Source organism: Phocoena phocoena, chromosome 1, assembly GCF_963924675.1.
Source record: "Phocoena phocoena chromosome 1, mPhoPho1.1, whole genome shotgun sequence".
NCBI classification, from domain to species: Eukaryota; Metazoa; Chordata; class Mammalia; order Artiodactyla; family Phocoenidae; genus Phocoena; species Phocoena phocoena.
The window spans coordinates 46,569,505-46,582,535 of NC_089219.1; the positions used below are offsets into that span (position 1 = coordinate 46,569,505).

At 46.1% G+C, this 13,031-nt stretch overlaps 1 pseudogene; it reads right to left on the bottom strand.

Moving 5' to 3' along the window:
• Positions 1-407: 407 nt before the first annotated feature.
• LOC136137067 (G protein pathway suppressor 2 pseudogene) lies at positions 408-1,356 on the bottom strand (annotated as a pseudogene).
• Between the last annotated feature and the right edge of the window lie 11,675 nt (positions 1,357-13,031).

Here is a 13,031-nt window from a genome sequence, read left to right on the forward strand (position 1 = left end):
CGTACCTTATAACTGTAAGCCTAACTCTAGACACCTCGGCTTCTAGAGGCAGGTGTAACAGGTGTGTGGAAGGAAGTGGGCATGCTGACCTGGTGCTGGGGTCCCAGGGATGAATCAGGCAAGGTCCTCACCCCCAGGGAACCCCGGCATGGCTTTGGAAAATGGATGAGAAACCATGGCGATGTGGTGAGGACAGTGTGGTGAGGGAGGGAACGCACATAGGAACCAGTTTGGGCATGGATGGTTTTTGAAACAGGAGGGCTAGAGTGTCTGGGGAGGCTTTCTGCAGAAGGTGAGGCTCCCCCTTTTTTTTTCAAGTGACAGTAGACTTTATTGGCCTGGGACTCGGACACACTGGGGACCCTCCTCCATGGTGAGTGGTAAGGGTTGAAGATATAATCTGATGGTCACTTGTGGTAGAATATTGGGTCCTGGCTGTGCTAGATAGTGGTGAGCCAAGGGCAGGGATGGCTGATAGCTGAAAAGCCCAACTTTTCGGGCTGTTGCATCCACACAAGGGTCTGCGGGGAGAGGCAGGGAGTCCAGGGCTGGATGCAGAGCTTGGGGATGTGTGGGGCATGGGGAGGGTGAATCAGAGAAGCAGTCTTCTGTTAGCATCTCCCATATTCTTTTGCAAGGACAGGGCACCACCAAGCTAGGGGAACCCTGTCTGGGTGGGCTGAAAGTGGCCGTGCATGGCGCGGGGCTGTGACTGTGGCTGAGATAGGTACTGCACTGCAGGAAAGGCTTAACATCGTGCTCTGAGCTGCTGAGTAGGACTACGGGTTAGCTGTTTGGGTCCATGGTGAGGTGGGGGCTGCCTTGGAATTGTCCATGCTCTGGGCTCCCTTTGGAAGCAGCGGCTGAGCCCATGTAGTGCTGGGTCATAAGCATCTGGGGCCCAAACATCGGTTTGGCTCTGTCAGCTGTCATGAGGATGCCTGGGTGATTGTGTCCTCCAGCTGTCCCCCACTTGCTGAGGGTGTGAGTTCCTGGGTGACAGTCAGGCTCTGCTGGTGCACAGCTGATGTCAGAGTGGTCAGGTCATTCTGCTCCTTTTGCCTTTGTTTTTCTTCTTCATGTAGAACGTTCTTGAGCTGCAGGAAAACAGTGTTTTTCTTCCTGTTGGGCCAAAAGCTTCTCCTGAAATGTCAAGATTTGTCCCTTGGTCTCTTCCCATGACATTCTCTCTTCCATCTCCTTCTCCCTTCTCTCCTGTTCTTCCTTTATCTTCTGTTGCATCATCTTGTCCACCTCTTCTTCCTCTTGCTGCTTGTGCCCCTGCACAAGGGGCACAATGGGCTGGTGCAATGCCCTGGCCATGACATTGGAAAGCTTGGGGTGCTCCAGGAGAATGGGCAGGGTGCTGCCTGGGGTGTTTGGGCAGTGGGCACCCCGCTTGGTCACTGATCACCAGACTTAGGATGGGCCCACCTTGTTTTTGCTTCCTCTGCAGCCTCCCTGGGGTTTTCTTTTATTTTCCCCACTCCCCAGAGGTATGGGAAACTGATCAGAATGAGTGGAGGACAGGACATTCCAGCAGAGAGAATTACAAGAAGGTGAGAAACTGCCCTTGAGTCGGAAGCAGAAGTGATGCTCTCAGACTTCCAGGAGTTTAGGGAAGATGTCTTGAGGTTAAATAAAGAGGACTCACGGGGACTGCGTTGAAGGAGGTGAGTGTGATGAAATGCCCCGATGTGCCTGGGAGTGAAATGCCTATGGGTGTGCATGTAAACCAAGCACAACTTCTGGGGGCCTGGGTAGGATAATCTGGGAGTATGACAAGCTGGTGGGGGTCCACCTGGATCAGTCTGGACATCCTTACCCAGTGGCTCCAGACCTGCTATGCTCATTGTTCCCCTGGGCTGTTCTGGAGGCCAAATCTGTTGTAGATGTTGACTGCCATGTTTGTTGTGTCAGAGCCAGGGCCTGAGTCGGGTAGACCTCCTCTCCTCATTACCTCACTTGAGCAAGCACCATCATTAATGTATGCTTTTCTTAAGAAATGTACTTATTACTAGTTATATAAGCAATAGGTTCATCCTAGAAAATTGGGAACATACAGAAAAATATACAAAGAAGGGAGTTAAAAACAATGTCCTGATATCAAAGAGATCTGATGTTAGAGATTGCAGAGACACTTAACATTTTGGTGTAACTTCTTCCAATGTATTTTTTTTCTTTGTATGTGTACATTTACATGTACATGCATAGAAACATACATGTTCGTATGTTTAAGTCATACAACCTGCTTTACATCAAGCTGGCATAAAAAAATGGGGTGGTATTAGTAGTCATAACTTGTATTTTACTGGCTCTCCCAAACCCTCTTTTGTAAAGATCTCCTGAATTATTTCTGGGAAATTCTAAGGAATTTCTCATATGAACTCAGGAACTACTCCTCTGTTTTCTTTACTTTCAGAATTGTGGTCCTTACAAAGATATTCACTCTGGAGGTCTCCAGGCCTCTGACTCTGCCTCGCTTTTGCTGCCAGGGCCCACCTTCAAAGCTTTTTCTAATGGGCGCTGTTATAAATCTTATAGCTGCCATGTACTTTGGCCCCTCCTGGTGCCCCGGAGCCATCCTCCAGGTACAGAGCACAGCTGAGCTCTCCGGAGCCTGTAGGAAACCAAAGCTAAGATGAGATCCCTATAGAGGTGGGAGTCTCTGACCCTTTTGGCTTATACTTTGGGGGTGCAAACAGCCCTGCTTTAGGTCCTATGTAGCAATGTCTGCCAGAGCTTTTTATTGAAAATGGTTGTGATAAATAGGCTTGAAAGATGGCCACCATCAACTCCTTCCCTCCCTGCAAGCACCTGCTGCTCCTCACATCAAGAAGTGAAATCTAGTCCCCAACCCTTTGAATCTGGTCTGGTCCTCGTGACTTACTACCAACAGGATGCGTCCAAAAGCATGTTCTGGGACTTCTGGGACTAGATGATAACAAGGCTTGACACTACCTGAGTCTCTTGGAATGCTCATTCTTGGGTTACTTCTTCCCAGAACCCACCACCATATGATGAGAAGCCATATAGAGGGTCCACATGTAGGTGCTCCAGTTGACAGACCCATCTGAGGGCACAGTCTGCACCAACCCCCAGGCATGTGAGTGTGCCATCTTGGATTCCCAAGGAGTCCAGCCTTCAGGTGACTCTAGCTAAACCCACCATTTTACCACAACCACATAGGAGACCCTGAGGGAGAACTGCCCAGTTACCTCAAGGAACCATGAAGGAAAATGATAAATTGCTGTTTTAAGTCACTAAATTTCAGGGTAGTTTGCTACACAGTCACATAAGCTAAACAGCAGATTTTAGCTTCTCTCTTAGCTCAGATATATTCTGAGTTCCCCAGGAACTGCGTGACAGACACCCTGCCTTCCCCAGAACAGCCCCCACCCAGCCTATGTATGAGGCTTTGTGTCTTGGTTAAACATGTCTGCCCAGCCCTTCCCTCCTGATGCTGACTACTCTCCCAGGACAATCCCGCTGGACTCATCCCATCATTCCACCTGCCATTTCCAGAAATGCCTCAATCCCAGGGGTATAATATTGCTTAAGCTCTAGCTGGGAACTCTGTACACAGATGAGGAGTTTACTGTATACACAATTGTATTTATTAAATTCTTTTTTCACTTAGTGTTGTATTGTGGTAACTTTCTAATGTCATTAAAAATTCTGCAGGATTAATATTCTGAATTTATATCATTAGTCATTCACCTGTTTTTGGAAAATTGCCCCCACCTCTTTTTTGCTTACATTGTAAAAAAGGCTGAGATGAATATCTTTGTCCATAAATCTTTACTCAGTTTCTCATCTTAAGGAAATAATTGAGTACTCAGCAGAGGGTATGATTTTTTGAAAATGATGCATAATGTCAAACCATTTTTCAGAAAGAGTGTACCAAGTTACCCACCGCCAGTCAATTTGATAGGCAGAAATGAGAATAATAATGAGAAAAATATTAACTGAAAGATATTTTTTACTCTTCCACATTTCTGCTGTAATTTTTCTTCTTCTTTAGACATTATTAATTATCTACTATGTGCCAAGAAATCAGCTTGACCCAAGGAAGTGAAGAATTCGGTATATAACCCTGAGAGTGGACCATGTGGCTTGAGGAACAGAGTTGGTACCAAGAGGTAAGGAAAGCACCTGTCCTGAGCCCAGTTTGGACTTGTTCTTCGTCACCCTGGTGGATCCTCAGTACACTGGAGAGGGTGATATGTGGCACTTCGGAAAGACAATGACTTTGGCATCAGATATGTCTATCTTCAAATGTGGGCTCTGACACTTACCAGTTATGTGACCTTGGACAAGTTATTTAAATCTCTTTAGCCTTAAATTCCTCAAGAGTAAAATGATAAAAAAATGTGGTGTCCCTCTAAGTCTGTTGCTGGGATGAAAAGAATTAATAAAAAGATAATAAACGTAAGTATCTTACATTGGTATCCATTCAGTAATCATCAAAGCCTGTTCTACCTCATTATCTCTCAGCCTCTCTCTCTCCCTCCCTGTTATTGTTTCTGCCCAGCTTCATTCCCCTCATATCATTTCTCAGCTCTTTTACAGTCACCGCCCCGTAACTAGTCCCCCAACTCAATGTCTTGTCCCTCCAATCTGTTTGCCACAACACCTGTGACTGTCTTTCTAGAATTAAATCTAATCATGTTCCTACCTTACTTGAAATCCTTCAAGAGTTCCTTAATGTGATTGGAACCTGGCTCTTCCTAGCATTCCAGCCTCATCTCTTAACCTCTCTGCCTCATCACAGCCCGTAGCCTGGACCCACAGGGCTGCCTAGAGTCCCTGACACAGCCCTGTCTTCCCAGACCCTGGCACCTGTGAACATGCTGTTTCTTTATTTGGACCCTTTCCTTCTTCTCCTGTCCAGGTGGTTATCTCCTACTCATCCCTTAGAAATGAGCTGAGGTGAGACTTTGCCTTCCCTGACCCTTCAAGCCGGTCAGGTGGTCCCTCCTCAGGCTTCCCCATCATGGCACAAAGACAAGGAAGCACACGGTCCCCTCCCCCACCTTCCTTGTGGGCAGGAATGGCATCTTCATTCCTACATTCCTATTCAGAGCCTAGAACTGGGTTTCTCAACATCTACAAACTGACTATGACTGGCTGCATAGCTTGTCTAACCTAGTGCAAAATGAAAATACAGAGCCCCTAGGTTCAAAATTTACCAAGAATTTCAACATGGCAATGGCAGAGTATTAAGCCGAGTGCGGGCCCTTCTGAGGGCTGAGCCTTATTGATGGCACACATTGCTTGCCCAAGAAGCCACACCTACTGTTGACATCTGGGGTCAGACAGTTGCTGTGGGGAATTGTCCTGTGTACTGTAAATGTTTAGCAGCATCCTTGGCCTCTACCCGTTAGATGCCAGTAGCACTCTTCCCCAGCTGGGGAGAGTCGGGGGAACGACCGATAATGTTTCCAGATATTGCCAAATGCCTCCTGGGGGGACAGAATCACCCCTGGTTAGGAAGCAATGGCCTAGAAGATCATAGCCACTCAAGGCAGGTTCCTGTGCTCTGGAAGAGGTTAGGGCAAAAGTACTGCTGGGAACCAAACCAGCCTGAAGAAGGCTTCCTGGAGATGGGATGTCTCAGGGAGAGTCTCAAAGGATAAGTAGGATCTGGATAAAACCTGCTACCTGGTCGAGTAAGCTGACTTAGCAAGAACACTGAGGGGTCCTGGGGTGGGCAGGAGCATCTAATAAGGCAAGGAAGCCTTGCAAACCTCCAAATGAGTCACAGATCTGGTGGTTTCACGTGAGTGGGCTGTGAGATTTATAATGAGAAAAGAACTTTGAAGTTCTTCCCTTGGAGTTTTTTTGGGGAGCCAAGAGTAAGGGAAGCCTTGAGGATCTCAGAGAACTGTGGGCCATAAAACCCTCGCTAGGCTTCCTTAAAAACAGGGGTCAGCCAACTGCCACCCTCGTTGCTTGCACCTGAGAACCATTGCTGATAGGCCTAATGGCTTGCACGTGTCCCTGCCTTGGCCAATGGAGCTGGTCCTGTGGCCTGTCTCCTCATCGCCCTCAGATTATCCCACCCCGTGGGCTCCTGGGAATGCTGTAAACAGGTCACCTCACTCGTGTTGCTGGGGAGAGGGTGGTGGGATGGAATGCTCTGGCTTTGGGGGTACAGAACCTAGGTGGTGAAGGCAGTTCTTATGTCTTGGAGTGAACAGTGGGAAATAATACATCAGGTCAGATGTCCAGGAATACAGTGAGTCTGGACCTGGTTGGACGAAAGGACTCACATCTTCTATTGGTTAAGACCATCTAGTGGAACCTTGATGCTGGTCGGTAACCTCTGGTTCCCCTCAAAACTGCTGTGTGGGGAAGGTGTTCTCCCAAGACGAAGGAAAGCATAGGTCAGATGAGATTCTAGGCGTTGCAGATCATGGAACCCTTCACTGAGTCAGGTCTTCTCCGAAGCATGCGTTCTTACTCACATAGTTGTGCCTGACTTCCAATCCTCTACGTTTTAGGCGTGTGACTTGGAAAAGTTACTTAACTTCTCTGTGCAACAGTTTTCTCATCTGTAAAATGGACATAAGAGTAATCCAGACTTCATAGGGTTAAACTGATCGCAAAGATCAACTGAAATCTTGTGTGCGTGTGAAGGCAGGAACCTCTCCCCATGGTGCTAGAACAGAATGCCAACTAATAATATCCATTAAAAGTTTCTTGTGGTCACCTGTTTGGTCCAGGACCCTTTAAGTGAACCTAGCTCAGCCTTGTAATCAGAAACACTCTCCTATCAGCAAGCGTTCTCAGTTGTAAGCAATGAAAATGAACTCTGGCACCCCCATGAGAGGGTGTTGGAGGCTCCAGAATCAGTAGACACTAGAGGATCGGCCTTGGAAGATAGACAGGAATCAAGGAACTCTTTGATTGTCCAGGAGACAAATAGCAGAAGGCAAGCATTCATCTTTTGGAAGACAGCCAGATGGCACCACCCATCAGTACCCTCACCACCAACGCTGGACAGCACAGTGACTGCGAGTGAAGTCTAAGCCTCATTCATCCAGGCAACTTTGCTGGGTGCTGTGAGCAGGAGAGAGTGAGGACTCCCCACAGCCACTGCGGCTTTCATCGTGAGTGTGGGCTGCTTCTTTCCATGGGGTTTCCTGTCACATAAGAAGACCCTTTGCTGGGTGGTTAATAAGAATTAACACATGACCCCCTATGTCCTACCTCTTTGGCTGCCCAACCTCCACTCAAAACATATGCTTCTAACACATACACACACACACGTCCTTCTTACTACTGAGAATGTATTTAGCTTCTCCACAAAGGAAAAAAAACAAAAGCCTTACTGGTTATTGCATCCAGACTGTGCTTCCAGTTCTTTCTGAAACTTATGGATTCAATTGTAAAGTCCACTGTTACTGTGTGCCACATATATAATAGTGGGGAAAATGGGGAGGAAAGAAGAGGAAACTTCAGTAAAATATAGGAATACCTGACACTGCAAGGAAGGTAATACAGATAGAGGCTCTGGTCCTTGTTTCTACATAACTGACGTTTGTAGCTTTTTTTTTTCTTTCTACTATTTCATTCCAATGGTTTTTGCCTTCATCCAGCCCTTCCCTGGTCACACTGGTGGGTAGCCCAAAGATTTAGTTTTGAGGGATATGAGCCCTTGGTTTCAGGCTGCAGAGTTTTCTACTAAACTTTGCTATTAGATATGGCAGAATCAGGGGGTCCCCAAGTTCCACTCTTACTACTCCTGTGTTCCTATCACTACAATCGTATTTTTCCTTGACAATCAGGGGCAAACACCCTGGCCAGTGTGTTGACTGTCATTCTTTTCAGTCTATATTCTCAGTGGCATAAGGACACTGAAATGAACAGAGGTTCGTGGTAAATTCAGTTCAGAGTGACCATTGTCATGTCCTCTCATGGAAGCGTTCTTCCCTGAAGAATAACTTCCCCCAGATCACTGAGTCAGTAAGGCCCAAAGTCGTGGGAACGGGAAGCAAGCTTGTGAGCCAGTGTGAGGAGTGCAACCTTCTTCAGTCCCTGGATCCTGGACACTTTATTCTGGCAGCAGCATTACCATAAGTTGTTCACTTGTTCACGTATTATCATTTTTACAGGATGGTGCCCCACCTTGTGAGGTGTTACTCTGCTGGTGTGGTGACCGATTCTTCACGTGACCAGGACACCATTCTGTGAGTGCAGCAGCTCCTGGTAAAGCGCACATCCTAAAATAAATGAATCCTCTGGGCATAAAACCATTGCCTCACACTACTATATCTAAAATAGATAACTAATAAGGACCTACTGTATAGCACAGGGAACTCCACTCAATGTTCTCTAATGACCTATATGGGAAAATAATCTAAAAAAGAGTGGATATATGTATGCGTATAACTGATTCACTGTGCTGTACAGCAGAAAGTAACACAACATTGTCAATCAACTATACTCCAATAAAAATTAAAATGCTTCCTGGGTAGATGTCCCTTCTCTACGGTCCCTGGGTGGAGCGATAAAAAACTGCAGCGCTTGTGAGTCAGTGCACTAATCAGAGGTACCTTCCCATGGAGCTATAGGGATGGGCTGGTGGAGGAGACGAATTATGGCAGGAGTGTGCCTTCTGGGAGTGGAAGCATTTACTGGTGCCTTAAGAACCTATTGTGCCTGGTCCCACGTACACCACTTTCATCTGATGATGGAAAGCTGCTGGCCATGCACTTTATGGGCGGTGGATTATATAACACCCTGTTCACAGTGCTCAGCTAGGTCTGAGTGCTTATTTCCTGTCCCATTTTCAGTCATTTAGTCTCCAACAGGGCCTAATAACAATACACACAATGCTTTTTAAGACGAGAGTAATTATTTGCTGAGTTGTGCCTGGATTTGTCGTTAGGCTTCAAGGCTTTTTACCCTGAGTCTTGTACTGAGGCTTGCTATAAGTGCCATAGAGCATTCCGATCTGGCACAGACACACTAAGTACTGTTGGATCTGCTGAGTCATGACAGGTAAGTCTAAGAACTGATTGCATTGCAGTCTGGACCAGGCAGAGAGGCTTCTCCTATTACGTATTCCACTCAAAGCTGGTAGTTTACCTCCCAGATGGGTGAAAGTGGTAACACAAATGGAGTGTGTGTTGCCTCCATAATTCAGAGGCCCACAAATTATTGTGCTTCTTTTTAAGTGGTAGGAAGTGCAAGGTACAAAATCTTAACATTCACTTTTGGGAGACTATCATGACATGCCTTCAACCACTGGTATTCATGGAACTCACAGAAGGAAAGTCTCCCATTTTTGTGGGATTTCTCTCTCATCCCCTGGCCTGCTGTACTTTACCAAAACATCTACAGTACTTGCTATTTCCTATTTTCCTGGTCCTAATAAAATAATGCTAGTAATGTAGTGGAAAAGGAAAAGGGTGAATTCCACTGTGTAGAAATTACGTATAAAGAAAAATGCGGTGGACTAACATTTTGCCACCTGGATGGAAAGATGGTGAAGGTCTTTGTGGCTTAAGTTGTGGCACAGACGAGGGGTTTTGATATTGTCTCGAGACAGACCAAGTCTACTGCTCTTTCTGCCAGGTGAAAGCAAACTTCTTGCATTTCCTGATACTCCTTATAGTAAAAAGTCGGTCACTGCATACAAAGTGTTGGATGTTAATGATTCACTCCAGTACCGAGCAAGTCTAGAACAACAGGTATTTTTGAGATATCACCTAATTCTTTTTATTCAAAATCAGCATTGCCCTTCAACTGTCAATCACTGGTGATGATGCCATAAGCCTCTGGCATCACCCACTCTGTGTTCCCTGGGCCCAATAGATGACCTTTTTCTTCCCCTTTTGAGTTTAAAGCCGACTCAGAGATGGATACAACAATCACAATTTATTATTGATAAAGGTGATTGGGGAATGTGGCTGTCGGTCTGAGGCCAAGTGGGTTTGCTTACATTTCACCTCTGAATTTTGACTCTCTCCCAGTCATTGGCACGGTGGAACCACCATGGGCCTTATCCTAGGGCTACAACTTGCCACAGTAAACATAAGGCACAGAGAAGCAAAAACTATGCATTCCTTTAGGCAAACTGGTTTAGAAAATGAGAAGGAGGATGGAGCCTCGTTGAGCGTGTTGAATTCCTTTTCCTAGACTTACCAATTACATACCGTAGAAGGTGGTGACTTTTTCTCCTCCCCTGGAGAAAAATCAAGTGAGGAATGGAAGAAGAGGCCAGCAGTGCTGCTCTAGTTGAAAGGCCTCCAGACAAAGACCTGAGTCTGGGGAGGTGGAAGCTGTGCCCACCTCCCTTCCTCTCACCGTGACTCTGCACAGCTGGCTCCAATGGCGCCTTCTGTGGATCAGCCTAAGTATACCTTCCGCTCTGCATCGCTTGCCAGCAAGCCTCACAGGTGGCCTAGGTTACTGGCGTGTGCTTTGGCTTCCAGGGCATGTACTGATGGAGCGTCTCCCATCTTCAAGAGTGGGGATTAAAAAGCAGGGCCTCGTGTCCACCAGTACTATGTACTGTGGGAGATTCCTCCCCAATACGACTGGGGATGGGATATTAAACAACCAAAAAACTGAATAATTGGCACTCTACTCCCAGATGTGCCCATGTCCGTACACTCCAGATGAGGGTAACAAAAGCAACTTCTGGTTAGTAGATTCCAACCCACTGTCCTCACCATTTCTACTCCTTTAGCTCCTGGCCTGCTTATCACCAGCCCCATTGCCTGGCTCTGTGCTCTGGACTAGGTTTCAGAGCTCTCCTTCAGGACATACGTTGTGACAGTCGTCTCCCTGTAACTGCAGAAAAATGGTAATTCTCCTTGCCCTCCTGCCTTCGCCTGGGGCTCTGTGGATCTCATCAGGACTCGTGTGGTTCAGAATATCCAATGCTGACTGACCGTTTGTTCCGTGTTCGCATAGTTGCCAGCGCTGAAGACACAGGGTAGAGGAAAAGCAGTCCCTACCCTTTCAGTACTTCCGCTCCTGAGGGGAGAATAACTGTCATTATTCTCTATTTGGGCATCTTAATGTTATGATAGAGCAGCTCAGACTGGGGGTAAAGGAAGACTTCATGGAAGGGAACGGTTTCATGATGTTGGCTATAGGGTGTTCGTGTTCCTAGGGCTGCCCTAATAAAGTACCACAAGCTGGGGGGCTCGAAGCAACAGAAGTTTATTCTTTCATAGTTCTGGAAGCTAGAAGTCTGAAGTCCAGCTTTGGGCTGGGTTGGTTCCTCCAGAAGTTCCGAGGGTGAATCCGCTCCATGCCTCTCTCCAGCTTCTGGTGGCTCCCGGAGATCCCTGATGTTCCTTGGCCTGTAGCTGCATCACACCAGTCTCTGCCTCCGTCTTCACGTGACTTTCCCCCACGTCTGTATCTCTTCTCTTCTTCTTATAAGGATGCCAGTCATCTTAGATCAGGGCCCAGCCCAACCTAGTATGACCTCATCTCAACTTGGTCACATCCACAAAGACCCTACTTCCAAATAAGCTCATAATCACAGATACAGGGCTTTAGGACCTTTGTGTGGGACACAGTTCAACCCATAATAGTGCTAAATTCTTCAGAGATTTCTTTCAATTACATTTCCTTAAACCTAATGCAATTTTTTTTGTCTTTGAAATGAAGAGTACGTTTTAGAAGCAGTTTCTCTTCTCAAGTTTTCTATTCTAATTATTATCATTCTGCACAATTTTTAAAATTTAAGATTCTACAGGCTGCAGGTCTATTAGAAAAATGGTCTCCAGTTATGGATGTGGCCTGCTTCAAAGAAATCAAAGGAACTCTTTGAACTCTCACCCAGGAGGAAATAAAACATTCCTGAACTGAAATACGAAGAGTCCAGGTAGGGTAGGAATTATCAAATGAAAAGGCTTATTTTTCAGGAGGAAGAAAAAAAAAACCCAAATAAATAAAATGGCCTTCACATCTAGGATATGGCCAAGCGTCCATAAAGGAAAGAGAGATCCTACAAATATATTTATTTCAGTTCAATATTTATGTCTTCAAAGGTCTTATTATTAAATAGAAATAATAACCTTTCAATTTCATACAATTAATGGCAGTTCACTAAGTGATTTCATGTAGTAACTTAGCTGTGCCTTAAACTATTGTGAGAGACACTGTTTTACATACAAGGGAATTGAGGCAAACCAGAGAGATGAATTGATTTGTCCAGGATCAGACGACTAGTCAGCTGACCATGGAGTTGAGAGCCCTGCCTCTCTGGACAAAAGTTCCAAATAATTCTGCAGGACGTGCTAGTGGAGGGTGTGGGTTCTTCTTTATTTTACTTTTTAATTCTTCATTGAACTTGAATTTGATAGAGCAATTGCTAAATCAATCTCTTTGAGCCAGAACTTTTCTAAGTGCTAGGGATACATCGTTAGTGCCCCCAAGTAATTCACAGACATAGAAACCAATAGTTTCATTAGAACTGATATTCCCACCAATCGAAGTGTCGTGATAGACGGTGCCCTGGTGCCAAGGATCCCATGGAGGGGCAAATCCACCTGCTCGTGGGGGAGAGGATGGGTCCGCATAGGGTTCACAAGTTAGGGGACCCACGCTGAACCCTGGGGAACAAGGAGAGTAAAACAGGCAGGGTGGGAGGTGGGAATAATGAATGTCTGCCTGTGGGGGAAATGCGGGGTGGGTGGCGTGGAGGAATGGCAAATGATGGGTCTGTACAGGTAAGCAGGGTCCCATCGTGAGGGTCTTGAATGAAAATCCACATGTCTTAGACTTCATTTAGAGGGCAATAGAAGGGAATGGACAGGAAATGGGGAGGAGAAGAGGTTATTTTTAACCAGTGGCTCTCAGCTGGAGACAATTTGCCCCCTTCCCTCCTCCTCCCCATCCTGGATATTTGGGCGTATCTGGGGACAGTTTTGATTATCATCATGATGAGTAGGAAGTTGCTACTGGCATCTTGTGGGTAGAGGCCAGTTATGCTACTAAATATTCTACCATGTACAGGACATTCTCCCTCAACAGAGTTATCCAGCTAAAAATAACAATAA